Here is a 25,175-nt window from a genome sequence, read left to right on the forward strand (position 1 = left end):
TATGCCATGTACAGAAAATGTGTTGCTATGTCGAAGCTGTATTTATTTATTTATTTATTGTTCCATGGGACCAAATTAAGTAGTAGTCTCCATGGTCATGGAACGAGTCAATACATGAAATTATAACTCGATATTAGAAACAGATAAAATGAAATATAAAAAAAACATATTCAGGTGACAGGTCATAAGTTTAAATGAAGAAAATCAACAATGTAACACTGGAATTTGCTTAATTTTTTAGCTCTTCCAGGAGCTCCTCGACAGAATAGAAGGAATGAGCCATGAGGAAACTCTTCAGTTTATACTTAAAAGAGTTTGGGCTACTGCTAAGATTTTTGAGTTCTTGTGGTAGCTTATTGAAAATGGATGCAGCAGAATACTGCACTCCTTTCTGCACAAGAGTCAAGGAAGTGTATTCTACATGCAGATTTGATTTCTGCCTAGTATTAACTGAGTGAAAGCTGCTAACTCTTGGGAATAGGCTAATATTGCTAACAACAAACGACATTAAAGAAAATATATACTGTGAGGGCAATGTCAGAATTCACAGATTTTTGAATAGGGGTCGACAAGAGGTTCTCGAACTTACACCACATATAGCTCGAACAGCCCGTTTTTGAGCCAAAAATACCCTTTTTGAATCAGAAGAATTACCCCAAAAAATAATACCATACGACATAAGCGTATGAAAATATGCGATGTAGACTACTTTTCGTGTTGAAGTGTCACTTATTTCAGATACTGTTCTAATGGTAAATAAAGCAGCATTTAGCTTCTGAACAAGATCCTGGACATGGGCTTTCCACAACAGCTTACTATCTATCGGCCAGCCGGAGTGGCCGAGCGGTTAAAGGCGCTACAGTCTGGAACCGCACGACCGCTACGGTAGCAGGTTCGAATCCTGCCTCGGGCATGGATGTGTGTGATGTCCTTAGGTTAGTTAGGTTTAAGTAGTTCTAAGTTCTAGGGGACTTATGACCACAGCAGTTGAGTCCCATAGTGCTCAGAGCCATTTGAACCATTTTTACTATCTATCCGAACGCCTAGGAATTTGACCTGTTCTGTCTTGCTTATAATATGCCCATTCTGTCTGATCAAAATATCGGTTTTTGTTGAATTGTGAGTTAGAAACTGTAAAAACTGAGTCTTACTGTGATTTAGCATCAAATTATTTTCCAAAAGCCACGAACTTATTTCATGAACTACATTATTTGTTACTGTTTCAATATTACACACAAGATCCTTCACTATCAAGCTGGTGTCATCAGCAAACAGAAATATTTTTGAATCACCTGTAATACTAGAAGGCATATCATTTATATAAATAAGAAACAGCAGTGGCCCCAGCACCGACCCTTGGGGAACGCCCCACTTAACAGTGCCCCACTGGGACTGAACATCACTACCATTCTCAATATTGCGGAGAATTTCCCTCTGCTTTCTGTTCTTAAAGTAAGAGGCGAACCAATTGCAAGCTACTCCCCTTACTCCATAATGGTCCAACTTCTGCAGTAATATTTTGTGGTCAACACAGTCAAAAGCCTTCGTTAAATCAAAGAAAACACCTAGCGTTCGCAACCTTTTATTTAATCCGTCCAAAACCTCACAGAGAAAAGAGAATATAGCATTTTCAGTTGTTAAACCATTTCTAAAACCAAACTGAACATTTGACAGCAAATTATGTGAATTTAAATGCTCCAGTAACCTTGTATATACAACCTTCTCGATAACTTTAGCAAACACCGATGGCATAGAAATAGGTCTAAAATTGTCAACATTATCAATGTCTCCCTTTTTATAAAGTGGCTTCACTACCGAGTACTTTAATCGGTCAGGAAACCGACCACTCCTAAAGGAAAAGTTACAGATATGGCTGAGAACTGGGCTAACATACATAGAACAATACTTCAGTATTCTGCTAGATACCCCGTCATATCCATGAGAGTTCTTGGTCTTTAGTGATTTAATTATTAACTCAATCTCCCTCTTGTCAGTATCATGGAGGAGCATTTCAGGTAACAGTCTCGGAACACTTTCTTCTAAGAGCGCTATATGATTCCCTGTTGGGACTAGGTTTCTATTTAGTTCACCTGCTATATTCAGAAAGTGATTATTAAATACTGTACATATATGTGACTTATCAGTAACACGGACATTCCCACTATGCACTGATTCTATATCCTCGACCTGTCTCTGCAGACCAGCAACTTCCTTTACGACTGACCATATGGTTTTAATTTTATCCTGAGACTTAGCTATTCTATCTGCATACCACATACTTTTTGCCTTCCTAACAACATATTTAAGCACCTTACAATACTGTTTGTAATGGGCTGCTGCATTTAGATTTTGACTGTTTCTAACGTTTTGATATAATTGCCACTTTGTTCTACAAGATATTCTTATCCCTCTAGTCAGCCACCCAGGCTGCCTGTTTGTGCTAGTACCCTGTTTTAAACGTTCTATTGGAAAGCAACTTTCAAAGAGCATGAGAAAAGTCTTGAGAAAAGCATTATATTCATCGTCTACTGTATCAGCGCTATAAACATCTTGCCACTCTTGTTCCTTTATAAGGTTTACAAAGGTCTCTACAGCAACTGGATCAGCTTTCCTGAACAGCTGATGACTATATTTAACACGTCTTGCAGCATAAAAATCTTTTAAAGTTAAAATTTGCGCATCATGATCTGAAAGGCCATTCACCTTTTTGCTAACAGAATGCCCTTCTAGTAATGAGGAATGAACAAAAATGTTGTCTATGGTTGTTCTACTGTTCCCTTTCACTCTCATTGGAAAGAATACGGTTTGCATAAGATTATATGAATTAAAGAGGTCTACCAGCATCCTCTTCCTTGCACAATCACTTATACAATTAATATTGAAGTCACCACATGTAACTAACTTTTTGTATTTCCTATAAAGTGAACCAAGAACCTCCTCTAGCTTTAGCAAAAATGTTGTGAAATCGGAGTCTGGGGATCTATAAATAACAACAGTTACAAGTTTAGCTCCGTTAAATTTAACCACACCTGCACAACATTCAAACACCTTTTCAGTGCAGTACTTTGAAACATCAATTGACTCAAATGCGATGCCGTTTTTCACATACATGGCTACTCCCCCACACCGCAAAGAGCTCCTCGAAAAGCAGCCAGCCAACCTGTATCCTGGTAAAAGAAGCCTCTGAATTATCTCCTTATTTAAGAAGTGTTCAGATATACCAATAATTTCAGAGTCAACATCTGTAAGCAGTTCACTAACTTTATCTCTAATACCTTGTATATATTGATGAAATATACTAATTACCTCATTACTCGGATACCTAAGCTTTGTCAACAGTGATTCCCTTGTTAGAGAGACTTCCCTTAAGCAGGAATACCTATCAGCTGACTTCAATCTAAAAAAGGTGCAGCTCTAACACCCACTACTGCAGGAATTTTTCCATGAGTGATCCCACCAACCCCACCTATGCTGTCACCTATAAGCTTTGCCAACCTCCCCTTCTCATACCTGTTGAGGTACAGGCCGTGTCTAGTGAAACCCGTCCTGCTGATAGACTCCACCGACACCACTGAAATGTGACCTTTTCTTTCTGTCATCAGCGCACCCCCAAGTCTCTTGTTATTACGCCTGGTGGCTGTATTAAGATGAGGCCGATCACGACGCTGAAACAGTTCCACGAAATGCACATTCGTGTTGCCAGTCTGAGTGGCTATCTTTTCCAGGTCACCATCTATGTTATACTCCCCATCCCTATCAATACTATTACCAGCCCCACCCACAATCACTACCTCATCCTCTTTAGTAAAATCCCTACATAACCCCCCTAAGTTAACAGTCACCTGGGCCAACCCTGCATTAGGTTTCGCAATGCTGGTGTCCTTGTACTCACTCCCCAGCACTTCCTGCAACTGCTGGCCTACACCTCTGCCATGAGAACTACCTAACAACAGAAACTTCTTCTTCCTCTTCGACTTTGCAACTGTTCTAGGCACAGTAACTACTGAGGTCTGCTGCATACTTCCTACATCTACAGCTACTAGAGATTCCTCTCCACTAGACTCTGACAGTTGATCATATCTATTGTAAACACCAATAGTAAAACTATCTGAAAATCTTCTTCTCCTAGCAGATCTCTTGCCAACAGCCAGTTCCCATTCCCCAACCCCCTTCTCCCTCCTCATCCTATCTAGCTCCTCCTGTGCGTTTTTCAAGTGCACGTGAAGGGCACAGATCTTACGCTCCTGCTCCTCTATCAACTTACTCTTGCTACATAACCTGCAGTTCCAGGAGAGGATCTCACCAGAATGCCCACTGGCTTCCCCAATGCATTCCCCCCAGTGAAAATACTTCGAACAAGTCTCACACTGCAATCCACTACTCACGAACCTACGGCAAAGCCCACACTTCTCACTCATGGTAAAATTTTACTTTTTCTTAGTTCCGCTACTACAATAAGAAGATGTTAAAAACCTGACTACAATAATCACAAACTTACTCTACAAGGGAAGTAACTACTATTATTAACAGTATTAATAAACAAGAAATGTGAATATAACAAAAGACTAAGACAGAAAGAGAATCAAACGTCTAATGACACAGTAACGAAGCTGTAAACAGTTCCCAAAAGGTTCTTCTGAAATTATTTCACCAGAAAACACCAAGAACACCAGTTGAAGACTACTAAAGTTCCTAAATAAACCACTATACACAAACAATTAATTAGTACTTAGCTTTCGATGCGCCACTACAGCTGCAACTGGTCAGCGCGGAATGTAAACACAGGCAAGAGGTTCAGTTGCTCGATACGAAACACTCACAAATATCAGGTCACAACACAAGAAATGCAGAGGTGAATGAAGAAACCACTAATACGTCACTTATATAGTAAATATTATCACAAAAACCGTTAAAATATGTATCTGAAACCTAAAAATATATGAAAACTGAGAGAGCGATCTCACACGCAGTCACTCGCTTATGATGTCACACCAAAGAGCTGTAGTGCAATTGATAGCGTTGTGGGCTCATGAATAATGATGAGAAAGGTAGTACGTTCGTGTTCACCCACTCCAAAAAATGTTTTCTATAAGCTTCTCGTGGCTTTCTTATTCATTTAATAGAAATTTAATTTGAAAAGTCAATGTTATTTACTATAAATAATGAATTTGCTGCAATTCTTGTTTCAAAGGCCAAGCACTAGAATGCTCCCCCAGTGCCCAGATATCTTAACATGACTGCCAGTCTGTGTCTAAAGGTAAATACAAGTTACGCACTGGAAGTTTTAGCTGTTATTAAACTTTCTGGAAAATATATGTACCCATCTCAGGGTTTATGGACTGGCTCATGGTTTTATCTTCTCGGTAAATATCTTTTTCGCTAATGGTGACCAGCTTTAAAAAAATCTCCTCTTCTATTCAAATGAAATTACAAAATGAATCTCGATCTTGAAATCTCGTATGTTATGAAGTACTTATTTTAGTGTGTTGGTAGTCAATGTAACATCGAGAGTATGGATATTACGCATGTGCAAATTGACATTAGACACTATAACTTAAACACATTCAATTTAAAACCGAAAATGGGATGAAAATTCATTTGTGTTCACAAACAACTTTTACTAGTACGTATCTCAGATCGTTGTACAGCATTATGTAGTCCTTACACCAGGTATTCGCTGTTCAAGCAATCAATGAGTCTAGACTCTTCTTCGCTATTTTCTCCCCTCTTCTTTGACAATCTCTAACCGAGGTAACGCAGCTACTGTATGCGCGTCCATTTTGGTAAAGAAACTACATGTCTTACGATCCAAATAAAGCTGGTAGTGGCTGCTGGAGAGCGCTGAAAGCGTGAAGCACGTTAACCAGCTTGTCCCGTGTGCCGACGGCGCTTTCTTTCGTCAGGTCGGTTGTCCCATCCGCGTCCACGTCAATGGTATCTGCCTTGCACCGTGTGAGGATGTCGAAGTCTACAATCTCCACCTATGTAGTAGCAACCCAAGCTTACCACATCTCTGGAACTCCAGACTGTTCATGTAGCACAATTACATTACATACGCGAGATAGTTCTGGCGAGAAAAGAAACCACATATGCGCACTAGATTGCACTACCATGTGAATCTGGAAGAGGACTGTTTGATTTCTTATAAAGTCGTTCATTGTAACTAAAATTTTTCATCAAGTAATAGGTTTTATTTTTGTTATTGTTAATTTATTAAGTAACTGTGGTTTATTTAACTATCTTGGAGTTATCTTATTACTGTCCTGAATTCTCGGCTGAACTATTCGCCTTATATTATGACATTTTTAGCACAAAAATATGTTTATATAAATTTAGTTTTATACAGCATTTTGTAAATGGAGGGAGTTGTTGTTTTGGGGCTATTGTTCATCCAAACTTACCTTTATACAACATTTTCCACATGGAGGCTGCAGTTAGTTTTCGAGCTGTTGTTTATCTAAATTTACGTTTATACAGCATTTTGCACATAGAGGAGGCTGTTCTTTTTGAAGCTATTGCCTTGGCAGTGTCTGTAACCCTTTGGATTAGGCCACAACAACGACCACGAAATCCGGACGGTGTTGGGTTCAACCATGGCTGAGGTGAAGAGCTGAAGGTAGTGGCATATGTTCTCTATGAACGAAGGATCTGAGACCTGAAGATCAGCTGGAATTTCGGAACTTTGTGAGAATGTACGTAGCTTATTTCGACTAGTTGCTGCCTATGATAAAGAAAGAAGTTCGCTCAAGTGACAAAGTAATGTGGGAGGCAGTTTCACCTAGCCAGAAGTAAGAATTAAATCAGCTGCTTATTCAGTTTGCGATCAGACTCTATGGTCGATTATTGCCAGTTTCTCCTATCTTGCATCCTGAAATAAAGCAAAAGATGCAATCAAATCAAACGTGTTTCGTCATTTGCGGCAGAAGATATACAAATCGAAATTCACACATATGAAGTTATATGCACATTTACTGAGAAATAAACGTATTTCAGGTGTATTTTATTATGATACCGGTCATGACGACTATACAGACACTTTTCCTCACTATACCCCTGGATTAAGACGCTAAACACTTGTTTGGTCCATTCCGTTTCTAGAATACGAAACAATCAGTAAAAAGAATGCTTTTCGAAAACAGATTGTATAAAAGAACGTCTGCAGGAAAAAATATTGCTTTTGTTTCATAACTGCATTTGTGAAAATTTTCTCACAGAAAACTCTTCATTATGAAAACCTGGAGTTGCCTGTTGGCCACAGATGTCAACTTGTAACAGCACACCATAAACAATAACGAGAGTACGCCCGTCCACGCATGTGTGTATTATCGCTATCTAGTGCACAAGCGCGGTTTCGTGGGAGTTTAGAAATGGGTCTATAACAGCGAGTGGATAATTCATCAGCTAATTCTCTACGTTCCACCCGTTCCACCGCCAGAAGGGTGTCGCGCTAGACGTTCACCGTTCGTGGCTCATCGTCGTCTAATACCCGCTCAAAACAATCTTAAGACACTACTTATAGCGTTCCTTGGGGTGTAGTCAAAACCATGAACTCGACCATCGGAGTTAAACTGATATAGGAATTTCCAGGATTCACTGCCAGTCACTGCGATATCGGCACTCAATAATCTCGGCTTATTATTGGATGATTCAAAGTCTCCCATATTTGTTTTGTTTCGTTGCAAACAGAAGCTAGTTTCATGGGGCATTGTGTGAGGGTGTTGCACTATAGAATCTGCATTGTGTATTATTGCTTGTAATCTGCTTCATTTTTGCTCATATCCATAATATTGTGTGGAGTAAATGATTCCATATTTGTTTCTGTTTCATATGAAACAAAAGCTGGTTTCGTAGCTTAGTGTTCTATGGACATTTGTTCCTGTCTATTAATTCGCTTGTGAACTGCTCCACTTAAGTTCTTTGCAAGCATGTTTTTCGTATTGAAGTTCGTATTGAATTTCCAGGATTCACGCCAGTCACTGCGATATCGTCACTCAATAATCTCGGCTTATTATTGGATGATTCAAAGTCTCCCATATTTGTTTTGTTTCGTTCAAAACAGAAGCTAGTTTCATGGGGCATTGTGTGAGGGTGTTGCACTGTAGAATCTACATTGTGTATTATTGCTTGTAATCTCCTTCATTTTTGCTCATATCCATAATATTGTGTGGAGTAAATGAAACAGAAGCTGGTTTCGTAGCTTAGTGTTCTATGGACATTTGTTCCTGCCTACTAATTCGCCTGTGAACTGCTCCACTTAAGTGCTTTGTAAGCATGTTGTTCGTATTGAAGTTTATTTCAGTTCGCATCCATTTCTGTACTTTCATGCATTCAATAGAGAACTCCTTGTTAATAGCTTTTGATGAAATTAGTATTCAACTTTATTACATCTTGTCTCGAATTGAGTATGTATTTATGCTTTGAATGATGTTGCCACTGAGTATGTTTTGTAGTAGTAGTGACAGAGTATGTAGTTATTGGGCCAGGTATTATTATGCAGCGAAAGTATTCTGATTGGAAGTTCATATTTGTAAATGAGATTGTGTGGTATAATGTGAATGCACTTCATTTAGTACACACTAGTTATACAAAATTCACTAGTAGATCCAATGACGAAAGCATGAGAGAGTGAATTATTTCCGTTTGAATTTTCATTGGAGTGAGAGGATAATTGTAGTACATTGATATCTGCTAAAATGTACTGTCTGGAGTAGACTAACCCGTTAATAAGTTAGCAAAATCACAGTGATTCTGGGAGAAATTTCGAAAAGCTATTTGTCGTGATGTCAGGAAAAATAATGGAGGGTTCACAGTTTCATGATACCCTAAATTATCCTTGATTTTTATAAATGCTCTGTGTGATCTGTTTTGAAAAAAGTGACATTCTATAATTAGCAATGTATATTGGAAAATGTTAAATAAATACATCTGGTGTGCAAATGACGATGAAAAATAAAATCAGTCAACATAGATTTTATTAAGTACAAATTTAATAAAATAAAATTCTAATAAATATAGTGTAGCATTACTGTTCAGTCTTGTTAGCTCGAAATTGCGCAAGACGTACTCATGACTAACACAAAAAAAATTTGGTCCATGCAGGAATACATTAAATCTAACAGCAACTTTTATCGGTTAACACGAATTTCGGTCAATCGAATTTTGAACTCTTATTCAGTTCTAAGCGTTATCAGATTTAATTTTAACACAAACTTCCAATTTTACAGTAATTTTTTCCAAAATGAATGCAAGAAATTTAACTACGGAGCTAATTACCCATTGTTGACTCGTATCTAACATACTGTAGGTCAGGAGCCATGATTATCGGCGTGTACGGTACATTTAACCAAAGATTATAAAAGTATGTTTTATGGATATTTGCGCTTTGTCACTCACAATGGAAACAAAATAAAAGCTGATACCGCCAATATAAAAAAGTAGTTCTTTGGGAGAACTGGTCCGATGGAAAATTCGTTATAAGGAAGGAAGGTAACCGGATTTTTCGAGTAAGGTCGATGAATTTATGGATTACAGGTTAGACAAAAAAGTCTGAAGCAGCAACGTAAATTCCAAGATAGTATGTTTGATGTGTTGACTTTGCTGGTTACATATTCCCCAAGACCATTAATTGCGTCTTAGAGCTGCTACAAATATTTGTTTCTAATCTTGATGAGCCTTGGAATACATCATAGGTCAATATGCTTATCTGGTAATTATTACAACAATCATTTTACAAATGGAGAGCAGAAAAAATAGCTCACCAAAGAAAGCCATATTTTATACAAGAAAAGAACACTACAGTATATGTAAGTAGTAGGGCAACAGCAGTGTGGCCCTACTCTGCATTGTTGTCAGATGTATTCAAGATGGCAGATCTGAGATGGAGGCGATATAGTTGACAATGTCACAATGACGTTCAAATGTTTATGGGAAAATATGTCAACTGGTCTACCTCCGCTAACTTAACCCATCCCCTCCCCTCCTCTATCCTCTATTGGCCCCTCACCAAAAAAATGATGGGAAAATAGGACAGTTAGGATACCTCTTCCTTGGATTTGACAGGAAAGGAGTCAGTCTGTGCTGGGCTGGTGAGTAGGATGGAACTAAGTTTTTATCTTGTATATATTGTTTATTTAAACAATTTGAGTTGTCATAGGGAGGAGCTTAATCCACTCTGTTCACCATGAGGTCCAGCATTCAAGTGACCTAGAACACAGTAACGCCAGCACAGATGCAGTCGTCCCTCCCAAGATGGCGGTCCAGAAAGAAGTGTACTTTATTTATTTTCAGTGGTAAGTTAGAACAATTTATTTAGGGATGGATTTCACAAACTTTATTTTTTGTGCTGCTACAAAATACTCGCCTTAATGTGCTTGAGGTCAGAATACGTAGGCTACAGACCTGCAAACTCCTCGTAAATTAACGAAATAATGCAGCACACAAATGTACAGAAACGTAAAATACCCCTAAACTGTCAAATTAATGCATATGAAATGCCCTGCAAACACTAATTATAAGCAGTCGAAATAATGCATTGCACAGCCTACAGACATATCCACAAAATAGTACAATACGTGGATGGACAGACACGTTCACTACGTGTAAAATTCTCAGAAAATAATGCATGTACAATGCTCTGCAAAAACGCTGACAACACTTAGACAGCCCAAATAATGCAGTGCACAAACATTAATTGCACATAAAAATGCTTTCGAACTATCGTTAAGAAAAGACATGGCTCCATGTTGCATTGCTGCAAATACATTCAAGATGGCGAATCGATAATGGCAGTGATAGATGTGGCAATGTTGCAATGACGCTATGGCGGAAGATAAGATTTTGGCGGGAAAATAGGTCAATTGGGCCACCTCTGCTAATCTAATCCTTTCCCCTCCACCCTCCCCTCCCCTCCCTTCCCCTCCCCTACTAAAGAAAATGGTGAGAAAATAGGGCATGAAAATTTTGGCCAGAAAATAGGTCACTTAGGCTACCTCCACTAGCGTAAGTCATCCAATCACCACCTCTTCCTTGGAATTGGTAGGAAAAGAACTCGGTCTGTGCTGGGCTGGTGGATAAAATGAACATAAGTCTTTATTTTGACTGCATTGTTTATTTGAACAATTTGAGTTGTCATGGGCAGTAGCTCCATCCACTGTGTTCACCATGAGGTCCGGACTCAAACTGACCTAGTACACAGTACTGCCACCAGAGGACACTGTCGTTACTTCTGTGACGTAATCCAAGATGGTGACCTGGGAAAGAAAAGGCGGGAAAAGGACTGAGTCTGTGTCCAGCTGCTGGATAAGAAGGATTACACTTTGTAATTCTTCATGCTTTCCTGGCGATCTGTTGACATCTTGGATATTCGGGAATCCAGCCAGATGTTCGCGTCATTGCCGGACGATGTTTCAACAGTGTGCTTTGCTGTCTTCTTCAGGTGCTACCTGAGACTGGTCCTTGGGTCGATCGAGTCCAGTATTTATGCCTGGAAGGAGCTGGACGTTCCGTAATCTGTCCGCGCCGAGTCGAGTGTTCCGTCTGTGGTCCACGCCCGCCAGACTCGGCTTCAATGGACCCCTCCATTCGTGGATGTTCCGACGGCCGTCAGCGCCCGTTTTGGCCGTCCTCAACGGTTGTGGTCGTCGTCTGAGGTGTGTCAGACCCGATCTGAGAAGTTGGGTACTCTGTCTCATGACTGTTACTATGATTTCCTCATCCATCATGTGTTACACTTCCCAGAAATCGTAATGTCCTGCTTTCAACAAATAGGAAAAATTCCTCATATTAAATTCTATCATGATTTTCTCGTCAGTAATTCCGTTTCTTTTCCCTTTTCACAACACAGCTCCAAAATTTTATTCTGTAGTGTGATGAGAGATGGGAGCAGGAAGCTGGACCATGGCAGAATCTTTGGCCTCTTCCTGTTGAGGTCCATATTCCCATGGGAAACCTACTGCTAGGATTGCCTTGAAAGTATATAAAAGTTAATCATAGTAGTGTAATTTGTTCTTGTAGCAGTAGTGGTAGTAGTAATAGCGGTGACTTGACGTTCATAATTCTATTTCATACTTGTTGTTACTTAGTGCATACCAGGAATGCAGGTTGACCTGGAAACAGAGCTGGAGGCTGTAAAACACCAACGCCAACAGCAACATTCAGTGGAACAGCCTCTAACAGAGAATATCCAGCAGCAAGAGTCATGTCAGAATAGGAAAAAAATATATCTCTGTAGAAGCTGTGTAATCTTTCTCTAACAAGGGAACCTCCCCATCGCACCCCCCTCAGATTTAGTTATAAGTTGGCACAGTGGATAGGCCTTGAAAAACTGAACACAGATCAATTGAGAAAACAGGAAGAAGTTGTGTGGAACTATGAAAAAAAAAAGCAAAATATACAAACTGAGTAGTCCATGCGTAAGATAAGCAACATTAAGGACGATGTGAGCTCAGGAGCGCCGTGGTCCCGTGGTTAGCGTGAGCAGCTGCAGAACGAGAGGTCCATGGTTCAAGTCTTCCATCGAATGAAAAGTTAAATTTATTTTATTTTATTTATGATAATCACATCCACAAGAAAACCTAAATCGGGCAAGGTACAAGAATCTTTTTACCCATTCGCCAAGTGTACAAGTTAGATGGCTCGACAACATATTCCTGTCATGTGACGCACATGCCGTCACCAGTGTCGTATAGAATATATCAGACGTATTTTGCTGTGGAGGAATCGGTTGACCTATGACCTTGCGATCAAATGTTTTCGGTTCCCATTGGAGAGGCACGTCCTTTTGCGGTGCGGTCGCAAAACACAGACACTAAGCTTATTACAGTGAACAGAGACGTCAATGAACGAACGGACAGATCATAACTTTGAGAAAATAAAATTTTCACTCGAGGGAAGGCTTGAACCAATAACCTCTCGGTTGGCAGCTGCTCACGCTAACCATTGGACCACGGCGCTCCTAAGCTTACGCTATCCTTGATGTTGCCTATCTTTCACATGGACTACTCAGTTTGTATATTTTGCTTATTTTTTTTTCATAGTTCCACCCAACTTCTTCCTGTTTTCTCGATTGATCTGTGTTCAGTTTATCAAGGCCTATCCACTGTGCAATCTTATAACTAAATCTGAGGGGGGTGCGATGGGGAGGTTCTCTAGTAAGTACATTTCAACGTTAAAAAAATTATGTTTCGTCTTATTACGGCAACCATTCTAGAGGTGCTTGACTTCATAGAAAGGCAGCTGGAGACTGTTCACTGGCAACAACAGGTGCTGGAGCAGCCTGCAACAGAGAATGAGATGTCTGAGCAGTCTTGTAAGTAGAAATTAAAAAAATTCTGTAGTGCTTAAATATATTCCACATATGTGTATACACTCCTGGAAATTGAAATAAGAACACCGTGAATTCATTGTCCCAGGAAGGGGAAACTTAATTGACACATTCCTGGGGTCAGATACATCACATGATCACACTGACAGAACCACAGGCACATAGACACAGGCAACAGAGCATGCACAATGTCGGCACTAGTACAGTGTATATCCACCTTTTGCAGCAATGCAGGCTGCTATTCTCCCATGGAGACGATCGTAGAGATGCTGGATGTAGTCCTGTGGAACGGCTTGCCATGCCATTTCCACCTGGCGCCTCAGTTGGACCAGCGTTCGTGCTGGACGTGCAGACCGCGTGAGACGACGCTTCATCCAGTCCCAAACATGCTCAATGGGGGACAGATCCGGAGATCTGGGCTAGTTGACTTACACCTTCTAGAGCACGTTGGGTGGCACGGGATACATGCGGACGTGCATTGTCCTGTTGGAACAGCAAGTTCCCTTGCCGGTCTAGGAATGGTAGAACGATGGGTTCGATGACGGTTTGGATTCAGTGTCCCCTCGACGATCACCAGTGGTGTACAGCCAGTGAAGGAGATCGCTCCCCACACCATGATGCCGGGTGTTGGCCCTGTGTGCCTCGGTCGTATGAAGTCCTGATTGTGGCGCTCACCTGCACGGCGCCAAACACGCATACGACCATCATTGGCACCAAGGCAGAAGCGACTCTCATCGCTGAAGACGACACGTCTCCATTCGTCCCTCCATTCACGCCTGTCGCGACACCACTGGAGGCGGGCTGCACGATGTTGGGGTGTGAGCGGAAGACGGCCTAACGGTGTGCGGGACCGTAGCCCAGCTTCATGGAGACGGTTACGAATGGTCCTCGCCGATACCCCAGGAGCAACAGTGTCCCTAATTTGCTGGGAAGTGGCGGTGCGGTCCCCTACGGCACTGCGTAGGATCCTACGGTCTTGGCGTGCATCCGTGCGTCGCTGCGGTCCGGTCCCAGGTCGACGGGCACGTGCACCTTCCGCCGACCACTGGCGACAACATCGATGTACTGTGGAGACCTCACGCCCCACGTGTTGAGCAATTCGGCGGTACGTCCACCCGGCCTCCCGCATGCCCACTATACGCCCTCGCTCAAAGTCCGTCAACTGCACATACGGTTCACGTCCACGCTGTCGCGGCATGCTACCAGTGTTAAAGACTGCGATGGAGCTCCGTATGCCACGGCAAACTGGCTGACACTGACGGCGGCGGTGCACAAATGCTGCGCAGCTAGCGCCATTCGACGGCAAAAACCGCGGTTCCTGGTGTGTCCGCTGTGCCGTGCGTGTGATCATTGCTTGTACAGCCCTCTCGCAGTGTCCGGAGCAAGTATGGTGGGTCTGACACACCGGTGTCAATGTGTTCTTTTTTCCATTTCCAGGAGTGTAGTATAGTAGAGAGGAAGTCTTTCTCTAACAAATCAGTACATTGTTACAGCCTCCAAGTTCAGTATAGTTGACAAGTTGCTGCAGGGTGCCTCGGACTCTGAGGTGTGTAGATCACCTGAGAGCCATGATGAATCAAGGTTCAAGCTGCCACTATCTGAATGGGCTCAGGCAGCGTCTGAGGATTTGGGGTGATGATCGCTCCCTGGCACCAAAATGATGGCATTAGCAACGTTTTCTCTCTTTGCAGTATCTGTGTTATTCTAATCAATGTATTTTTCTTGCTCCCTCTACAGTTGGTTCATTTATGTACTTAATTAATGTACTCTTTCATACAGCAGCGCTGACTCCTGTGCGAGTATTGCATGCACGACCTATGCAAAAGCTTGCTGTACCCATCATGGGCTGGCCCAGATGCCACCACCCAGAGAAAGAGCAGAGTCGCAACCCGCAGCCAGAGCTGCAATGGTCAGCATCTCTGCGACCTAGCTGTTCGGTCTGGCCACACCAGGGATCCAATGCTCTGCACCAGCATCTTACACCACCACCACCTCCATTGCCTTCAATTAGTTCTAGTATTAATAATAAAGATAGTGATATGCCAAGTATCAGCCCTCTCCCCCATCCGAAAAACATCATGTGACAAATAGACTGCAAAATGATCAAGGATATGTTCAATGAATGCATTTTGGATACACGGATCAAGAGTCCAGCAGGGTGACACAAGAATGTTACAAATTTCCTGTTGGTGTGTCGCCCTGTTGTGGAGAGAGAGCTCATCAAAATCATGAATGATCCATGACATTCCTCCATGAAATGCAGCGTCTTATTATGCTGCCCTCTATTACATCCTTCCAAAGTGGAAGGAGCTCTCATAGAGAAAAGTATTGTATATGGGGCAAAACAGTGTGATATCTCAGAGCACAATCACTAAGTGGTTCCATTACCTTATCTCAGATGCTATTAGGAACTGGCTTTCAGAGATGGCTGGTAAAGGATCTGGTAAAGCACTCAGCCTTGTTCTACATGTCGATATCGACTAACATTTCCATGACCCAATAAATGAAGGCTCTAGCTATGTCAAGCTAGTGAAAGAATAACAGGCAATAACTGTTTCACATGGTCAAGCCCAGCCTGTGAAAGAAATTATAATCAAACTCCTGAGCGTCCTAAAAAATGCAATGTAGATGATAATATTCATGGGTATTACAACTTTGATGGTATTGATTTCCCTGTCAAACTTCAGGACATACCCAAATTTGAGAGGCAGGATTACGGTTTTTTGGTTAACGTTTTTGACTTGAAGAAGAACAGATCAGATGGTGATGACGACAACAACAGTGTAATCAGCCACAAAGTCGATGGACCCTCCATTTATCCGATTTTACAGGCCAGTGCAAGCTGCTTGTTAACATGCTGCTAATCTGAGATGAGAATGAAAATCATCACTATGTGTAGGTCAAGGATTGTACTGGCTCCTTTCCTCCCAATAGGATAAACATAGGATAAAAAGCGTACTTGCTACAGGTGCCTCACCAACTTTTCGTCAAGCAAGTCATTAGCTTTGAATACTACAGATAGTTCTTCGATGGTGTTGAAATGTCGACATAGAAAAACAATTTTTTAAAGTTTAAGAACCACCTCCTCCAGGAGCGAAGTCCCTTTGTAGTGTATGCTGTCTTTGAGTGCCTCATCCCTCCTTAGACCCGATGAGAAGGGGATCCTATAGCCTCACATACAATCTTCACTGAAAAACATGTACTGTATGCAGTGGCATACCAGGTGGTAGGTAACTTTGATTCCAGTCTCAGCCACCACAGATCATATGTTGGGGAGAATCCTCACCAATCTTAATAAACTTTTAGGGGAGGCTGATAAGCTTTACAGCACCAACATTCCCATGACCGAATTGCAGGAGAATATTCATCTGTACAACAACACAGTTGACTGTCACAGTTGTGGGTTGCTGTTAGATTGGAAAATGGAAACACCTCATAGGACCACTGTCATCTTATGGGCAAATTTCGCAGTGCAGCTCACAATGCATGCCAATTGAAGTATCAATTGCCACGACACATATCCGTTTTCTTCTATAATGTCACTGAGTATGATGCTCACTTCCTTGCTGAGAATTTGGCTAAATTCGGTATGAAGAATGATCAGGCCAGTATTCTCCCAGAGAGCGTTGATAAATATATTTCATTCTCCAAACGAATGACGCCCAGAATTGTGCTCCACGTCCTCGACTCGCTACGTATCATGCAAGCACCACTCTAGAAACTTGTTGAAACTCTACCTCTGAAGGATATGCATGTCACCAAATCAGTGTTTCCTGCAAGGGAAAGTTCCAACTTGTAATTAGGAAGGGGGCTTCCACATATGAGCATCTGGATAGTGTGACAAAACTCGACGAAACAAGTGAAATTACTGGATAGTGCAATAAGCAGGTCATTTGTGAGGATGGGGTTGAAACCTGCCCATACTCACACTAGTCACTTCATGACATCGGTGGAGGGAATCGTAGGGAGTGAATCAGGGTGGAAGAGGAATGAATGTGTGTGGAATAGTATCACCCATTTATCATAGTGAGTAAATAGTAGTGGATTGTACACTGTATGTACTATAGTGTAAATAGTTTGTTTCATGCAGACCACACCACGTAAACATTTCTTTTTTCATGCACTTTATGTGTGCTTTGTATATAATTTTGGTGTGTCTATGTAGAAAAAACTGATAAAACTATAAACAACTTCCAAGAAAAAAATTATAAAAAAATCTGTATGAAAACAAGGCTGCAATGTATTTTGTTTTCGTAAACTGTCTGCGTGTCATATAAAAATGTGTTCCAGGTACACTCACAAATAGTCTAGTTTTTAAGTTTCACCTGCTACTGGCCATCCCAGTTTGATTAGTTTTTTAGTATTTCTTTTTCCCAGTTGAGTAGAAATTGCAGGTATTCTGGATAAATCCAGTGCTAGTGTTGTCCTTTAATACAGTGTGTATTGTAAAAAAATTGTCATGTTGCTCAAAACTGTTTGGAATGTCTGCTATAGTTTTTATTAGTAACAGTACTAGTTTCAGGCAAAACGTACCTCTGTTTGACTGTTCTATCTCATTGTAAAATATAAAAGTACGTGTTTTCTAAAAGAAATAAATTGTAACTGTTTCGCAAAGTATCAAAAATGTATCTATTTCCTAAAAGAACTAAATTGTATCACACGAAACAAATCTGTGAATGGTATCTCAGGAACCAATGTGTAGAAAGAAACAAATTTTATCAGTGAACATCTACATACATATGTGTCTGTGTATAAATGAACCAAATTGTAGCTGTTTCACTAAGTATCAAAGAAACGTATCTGTTTTCAAAAATAGTCAATTCTATCATCGAAACAAATTTTATCTGTGAAATGTAACTCAGGAACCAATGTGTAGAAGGAACCAAATTGTGTTACCTAACATTGACATGCATCTAATCTGTGTCTGTATCTAAAAGGACAGAATTGTATCTCAATAACGAGACTGTATCTCAAGAATCATATTGTATCTGTAATAATTGAATAAACGAATAAATTCCTCACCATATGTCTTTATTGTTGTTATTTACAGATGACCTACCCCATTCGTATATACAAAGTTTGTGAAGGAAACAAGTGACATTAGTCCAGAATGAGATTTTCACTCTGCAGCGGAGTGTGCGCTGATACGAAACTTCCTGGCAGACTAAAACTGTGTGCCCGACCGAGACTCGAACTCGGGACCTTTGCCTTTCGCGGGCAAGTGCTCTACCAACTGAGCTACCGAAGCATGACTCACGCCCGGTACTCACAGCTTTACTTCTGCCAGTACCTCGTCTCCTACCTTCCAAACTTTACAGAAGCTCTCCTGCGAACCTTGCAGAACTAGCACTCCTGAAAGAAAGGATATTGCGGAGACATGGCTTAGCCACAGCCTGGGGGATGTTTCCAGAATGAGATTTTCACTCTGCAGCGGAGTGTGCGCTGATATGAAACTTCCTGGCAGATTAAAACTGTGTGCCCGACCGAGACTCGAACTCGGGACCTTTGCCTTTCACGGGCAAGTGCTCTACCAACTGAGCTACCGAAGCACGACTCACGCCCGGTACTCACAGCTTTACTTCTGCCAGTACCTCGTCTCCTACCTTCCAAACTTTACAGAAGCTCTCCTGCGAACCTTGCAGAACTAGCACTCCTGAAAGAAAGGATATTGCGGAGACATGGCTTAGCCACAGCCTGGGGGATGTTTCCAGAATGAGATTTTCACTCTGCAGCGGAGTGTGCGCTGATATGAAACTTCCTGGCAGATTAAAACTGTGTGCCCGACCGAGACTCGAACTCGGGACCTTTGCCTTTCACGGGCAAGTGCTCTACCAACTGAGCTACCGAAGCATGACTCACGCCCGGTACTCACAGCTTTACTTCTGCCAGTACCTCGCCTCCTACCTTCCAAACTTTACAGAAGCTCTCCTGCGAACCTTGCAGAACTAGCACTCCTGAAAGAAAGGATATTGTGGAGACATGGCTTAGCCACAGCCTGGGGGATGTTTCCAGAATGAGATTTTCACTCTGCAGCGGAGTGTGCGCTGATATGAAACTTCCTGGCAGATTAAAACTGTGTGCCCAACCGAGACTCGAACTCGGGACCTTTGCCTTTCGCGGGCAAGTGCTCTACCAACTGAGCTACCGAAGCACGACTCACGCCCGGTACTCACAGCTTTACTTCTGCCAGTACCTCGTCTCCTACCTTCCAAACTTTACAGAAGCTCTCCTGCGAACCTTGCAGAACTAGCACTCCTGAAAGAAAGGATATTGCGGAGACATGGCTTATCCACAGCCTGGGGGATGTTTCCAGAATGAGATTTTCACTCTGCAGCGGAGTGTGCGCTGATATGAAACTTCCTGGCAGATTAAAACTGTGTGCCCGACCGAGACTCGAACTCGGGACCTTTGCCTTTCGCGGGCAAGTGCTCTACCAACTGTGCTACCGAAGCACGACTCACGCCCGGTACTCACAGCTTTACTTCTACCAGTACCTCGTCTCCTACCTTCCAAACTTTACAGAAGCTCTCCTGCGAACCTTGCCCGCGAAAGGCAAAGGTCCCGAGTTCGAGTCTCGGTCGGGCACACAGTTTTAATCTGCCAGGAAGTTTCATATCAGCGCACACTCCGCTGCAGAGTGAAAATCTCATTCTGGAAACATCCCCCAGGCTGTGGCTAAGCCATGTCTCCGCAATATCCTTTCTTTCAGGAGTGCTAGTTCTGCAAGGTTCGCAGGAGAGCTTCTGTAAAGTTTGGAAGGTAGGAGACGAGGTACTGGCAGAAGTAAAGCTGTGAGTACCGGGCGTGAGTCGTGCTTCAGTAGCTCAGTTGGTAGAGCACTTGCCCGCGAAAGGCAAAGGTCCCGAGTTCGAGTCTCGGTCGGGCACACAGTTTTAATCTGCCAGGAAGTTTGAAGTGACATTAGTTCTGTACATGAGTCCTATTAAGGAGGTGAAGTTTAAGATGGAGAATAACGAAATATATGTAATGGTTGCACAGGACTATGCCTATCGCACTACATGTGTTTCGTTGTGGGAGCAGGTGGCACATGACCGTGTCCACTTCCAAAGATATACAGCCAACATGTCTAAAATTATATCTCCTGTGGTAGGAGAACAACAGACATGATGTGGAGAAAGTTATGTACTGGCAAAGTGAGAAAGAAATGAAGTACACACAGATTATGACATAATAATTCATTTATTTCTCTTCTATGTTACAACTAACTTTACATTTTCATAATCAGACACAACAGTACTTTAACATGACTTCTTCTTCTGTCGATGGAGAGCAGATCACCCATAGAGTTCCAGTTCCTGAATAGCATCAAATTTGAAGATTCGATGCATAGATGTGACCTTCTCCTCGTCTTTGATGTAGATGATGGTATCTGTGTGGTCAAATAATCAAAACAATGCCACGATATCTTTACAGAGTAAATAGGATCATCCCAGTGAATTCTATGGTAGAAATGTGTTAGGCACTTTGTACTCTTCTGTGTTTTAAAAAACTTCACATCTTTTATGTTGGATGTCAATACCATCACCAGTGCTATGATGAGCGTATAGTATAGGTCTTATAACGGTTTTGTATTTCGCACTGCATTGGTTTCCTGCTTTCCTATGTACACCAGTCATTTGCAGTATTTCACCATACATCTCCAGATCTCTGGGTGAATAATTTACAGTTTTTGCAGGATTTAGGAAAATGAGGTTTATTAGACCAGTTGTTCTCTGAAATTCCCTGTCACCTATCTGTATTGTTTGTTTCTTTTAAACTTATGGTTTGCATGCCTAACATGTATGGTTTTTCACCACTGACACCAGATATTTTGTATATCCTGTTATCACTGTGGTGATTAATGAAAGCCGACCGCTGTGGCCGAGCGGTTCTAGGGGCTTCAGTCCGGAACCATGAGACTGCTACGGTCACAGGTTCGAATCCTGCCTTGGGTATGGATGTGTGTGGTGTCCTTAGGTTAGTTAGGTTTAAGTAGTTCTAAGTCTAGGGGACTCCCACTCGAAATGAGGATACTCATTTTCCAAATCACAAACAATGACATACAAAATTCAAGCAAAAACAACCAAGAAATAGCACATAATCAAACAATGACTGAAATAGCTATAGACATGCCTCGACCAAGTTCAATCAGGACAACCAAAGTTTAAATCTAAACATAATGAGAAACAAATGCATACACAAATTGACACAGTGAAGAAATCACTGTTTGAGGAGGGGACACAACTTGGCTATGGGCCTTTTAAACTGCTTGTTCGCCGCCTTCACTAGCACCACACACACACGCTTGTCAGGACCAGGAAATAGCTCGATGATGACACCCAGCTTCCACATCAAGGGTGGTAAGTTGTCTTCCTTGATCAGCACATGATCGCCGATCTGTGGTTGCCAGGCTGCCTACGAAGTCCATTTGGTGTGCTGTTGCAGGTTGTGCGTGTACTCCATTGACCACTTCCTCCAGAATGAATGGTGCAATTGCTGTGTAAGTTGCCACCTGTGCAACCGGTTGGCAGGGATTTCCAGGATGGAAGGTTCAGAGTAAGTACAAAGTTAACCAATTAGCAAGTGACCAGGAGTGAGTACAGCAGGAGAATAAGGTTCATCAGAGAGAGAACACAAGGGCCTTGAGTTCAAGCATGCTTCTATCTGACTCAGTATGGTGGTTAGTTCATCAATCGTTAAGGACATGTTACCAATGACACGTTTCAAGTGCGAATTCATTGATTTGACTCCTGTCTCCCACAATCTGCCAAAGTGAGGAGCACGAGGTGGAATGAGCTCCCAACTAATCCCTTCTGACGTCGAGAAATTCACCACATCCTCAATAGTGCTGTTATTGGAGAAAAACCGTTTGAGCTCATTGTGTGCTCCCACAAATGTAGTGCCATTGTAGCTGTATAGGTGAGAGGGCTTTCCCCGCCTGAAAATGAACCTTCTCAAAGCTGCTAAGACGAGTTGGTTTCCAAGTCACTTACTACTTCTAAATGGATGGCCTTGGTTGCCATACAGACGAAGAGTGCAATGTAAGCCTTGGTGGTGACCTTACTTCGTCAGCCACTGTGCTTTACAATTATGGGACCTGCATGATCCAATCCACAATGTTTGAATGTGAGCGACTCTAGCAGCAGGTAGCTGACCCATTAACTGAACTACTGTCTTGGCCTTGAATGTAAAACACCTTAGGCATTTACTGATGATTCCCTTGATGGCGTTTTGTCCATTTGGGATCCAAAATCTCTGACGTAACAGAGACAAAACGAGTTGGGATCCAGCATGTGGCAGATGTTCTTGCTCAAAGTTTATGAGAAGCCTAGCCAGGTGATGCTTAGGCAGTACAATGATTGGGTGGTGCTCATCATAAGTTATGTTGGCATTCATCAGTCTCCCTCTTACACGCACTATGCTGTCGGCACCAATGAAAGGATGTAGGTTCTTCAGCTTGCTGTTGTGTGGCAGAGGTGAGCTGGCCTTCAACAGAGAGATTTCGTTACCATAAGGGCCGAGTTGCACAATGCCAAAGGCCTTATTAATAGCCCTTTGGGATTCTTGAGCGGTAAGCGGCTCAGTTGTTCTGTTAAATCGCAAACGCCTAGCATTACTGGCCAATCTCAGAACATAAGCTAATACCCTAAATGTCCTTTTGAACGAGGAATACCTGCAAAGAAGTTCATCATCAAGTGCAATCACTGATGCCAAGGCTACTTGTGTACACCTCCTGTCTGGCACTTCTTCCGATTTCTGTAGCATGAAGGCTGTGTAGTCAAGGTCAAGACTAGGTAGCCACGATGGACAAGACCACCACTGGGATCTATGCCACGTGACAAGTGGTCCACAGGGTTGTCCTCGGACCTTATGTGTCTCCAGTTAGCAACTGAAGTCAGTTTTGTATCTCGGCGACTCTGTTGGCCACAAAGAGTTTTCAGTGACCAGGATCACACTGCAACCAACAGAGAACAATCATCGAGTCTGTCCACAGATGGATGCCACAAGCATCTTCAATACCCAACGCACTAGCTACCCTCTGAATGAGTCATGCTAGGAGTTGAGCACCACATAATTTCAGTTGTGGCAATGTCTGCTGTTTTATGGGAGCAGTCCTGGATTTTGCTGTGATCAATAAGACTGACACATCTTCATTGACAAAGACACACCTTGTGTATATACATGCACCATATGCTAACTGTGAAGCATCACAGAATTCATGAATTTCTAATTCTACATAATGTGGACTAGGAATAATCTTACATCTAATTACAATGTCAGTTAGAGAGGGCAACTGCTCAGCAATATCATTCCATTCCTCAATTAAATTGGGTGGAAGAGCTTCATCCCAGTCAAGGTTTGATTGCCACAAATGTTGCATGTACAATTTACATTTCACTACTGCTGGGCCTAGCAGTCCCAGTGGGTCATAGATTGATGCTATAAAAGACAAAACATTACGCTTTGTAATGTTAGTCAGCTGACGACTCTTCAGTTGCACCTGACACTGGAAGATATCAGAATCAGGATGTCAGTATATACCTAAGGTTTTTTTTGTTGGTTCCCCAGTAAGGTGGCATGGCAAGGACGTTTCTGTGTCCTGCACTGGAATGGTTTCCATAACTCTTTGACTGTTCCAACACAACTTCCTCGGTGGAAATCCTCCTGGTGCGAGTAACTCTGTTAACTGAGTTTGCAGTAGATGAGCTTCAGCTTCCATAGCAGACCTACCTAAGCAGTCGTCTATGTAGAAACTCGACATCAATGCTCGCGCTGTCACTGGAAACCTGCCCTGGTTTCCCAGAGCTAGCTGCTCAAGACACCTTGTAGCCAGTAAGGCAGCAGGAGCGGTTCCATACGTGACTGTACACAGTCTGTATTCCTGCATCAAATCCGATGGAGATTCACGTCACAAAATTCTTTGGAAACCTCTATCTTCAGGATGTAGACACCTGTCTGAACATTTTGGCTATGTCAGCTGACAAGGCCACACTGAAGATGCGAAACCTTAAAACAATGGAAAGTAAGTCTGGCTGGACAGTGGGACCAACCATCAACATGTCGTTAAGAGAAACTTCCGTGGAAGTGGCGGCAGAGCCATCAAACACTACTCTCATCCTTGTAGTCGAGCTGCATTCTTTGAAAACAGCGTGATGTGGGAGGTAGAACCTTGGACCAACCACATTTGGAGAGTTACAAATCTCCGTATGCCCTAGTTCAGCATATTTACGCATGAATGCAGAATATTCCCCTTTCAAATTCGGCTGCCGCTCAAATATCGTCTCTAGATGCTCCAACCTATGAGAGGCCTACTGTCTTGATTCACCCAATGGTTTTCAGTCAGGTTTCACTGGTAATAGAACTACAAATCTCCCTTCTTTGTTACTTGTTATGTGGCGCTGAAAGTGAGCCCCACACAATTTGTCCTTTTACTCAATGCCTTCGTAGCCACTTCTTCTAATTCCCAAAACCTTTGCAATTTGGTATCTAGATCATCACCTCTGACAAAGCAAAATGTCACAGTGAAAGAAGGCATGTTGTGTGGTGTAGCCAGTATTCTTCCAGCCAAAATTCAACCAAACTTTGTCTCAACCAGTGATGGATGATTCGGCTGCACCAACCTTTCATTACATAAGACATCAAAGAAGACTTCTGCTCCAAACATTAAGTCTATGGCGGAAGATCTGTTGAATTACGGATCAGCAAGTGCAAGCTGACACGGAATATTCCAGGAACTTTTGTTTATATAGCTAGCTGGTAGGTTGCTAGTAACACTATCTACAATGGCACAATTAGTTTTAACATGAAAATCACTAAACCTAGATGACAATTCAACATTACAAGTATGTGACAC

General features: G+C 42.1%; 2 non-coding genes across 2 annotated transcripts; both read right to left on the reverse strand.

The window, feature by feature from the left end:
* Positions 1-18,796: 18,796 nt before the first annotated feature.
* On the reverse strand, positions 18,797-18,871 carry Trnas-uga (transfer RNA serine (anticodon UGA)). Its single transcript has one exon. It is a non-coding gene; the product is annotated as a tRNA-Ser (tRNA).
* Positions 18,872-19,097: 226 nt separating this feature from the next.
* Positions 19,098-19,172, reverse strand: Trnas-uga (transfer RNA serine (anticodon UGA)). Its single transcript has one exon. It is a non-coding gene; the product is annotated as a tRNA-Ser (tRNA).
* Positions 19,173-25,175: the final 6,003 nt, after the last annotated feature.

This window comes from Schistocerca cancellata, chromosome 1 (genome assembly GCF_023864275.1).
Source record: "Schistocerca cancellata isolate TAMUIC-IGC-003103 chromosome 1, iqSchCanc2.1, whole genome shotgun sequence".
Classification (NCBI taxonomy): Eukaryota; Metazoa; Arthropoda; class Insecta; order Orthoptera; family Acrididae; genus Schistocerca; species Schistocerca cancellata.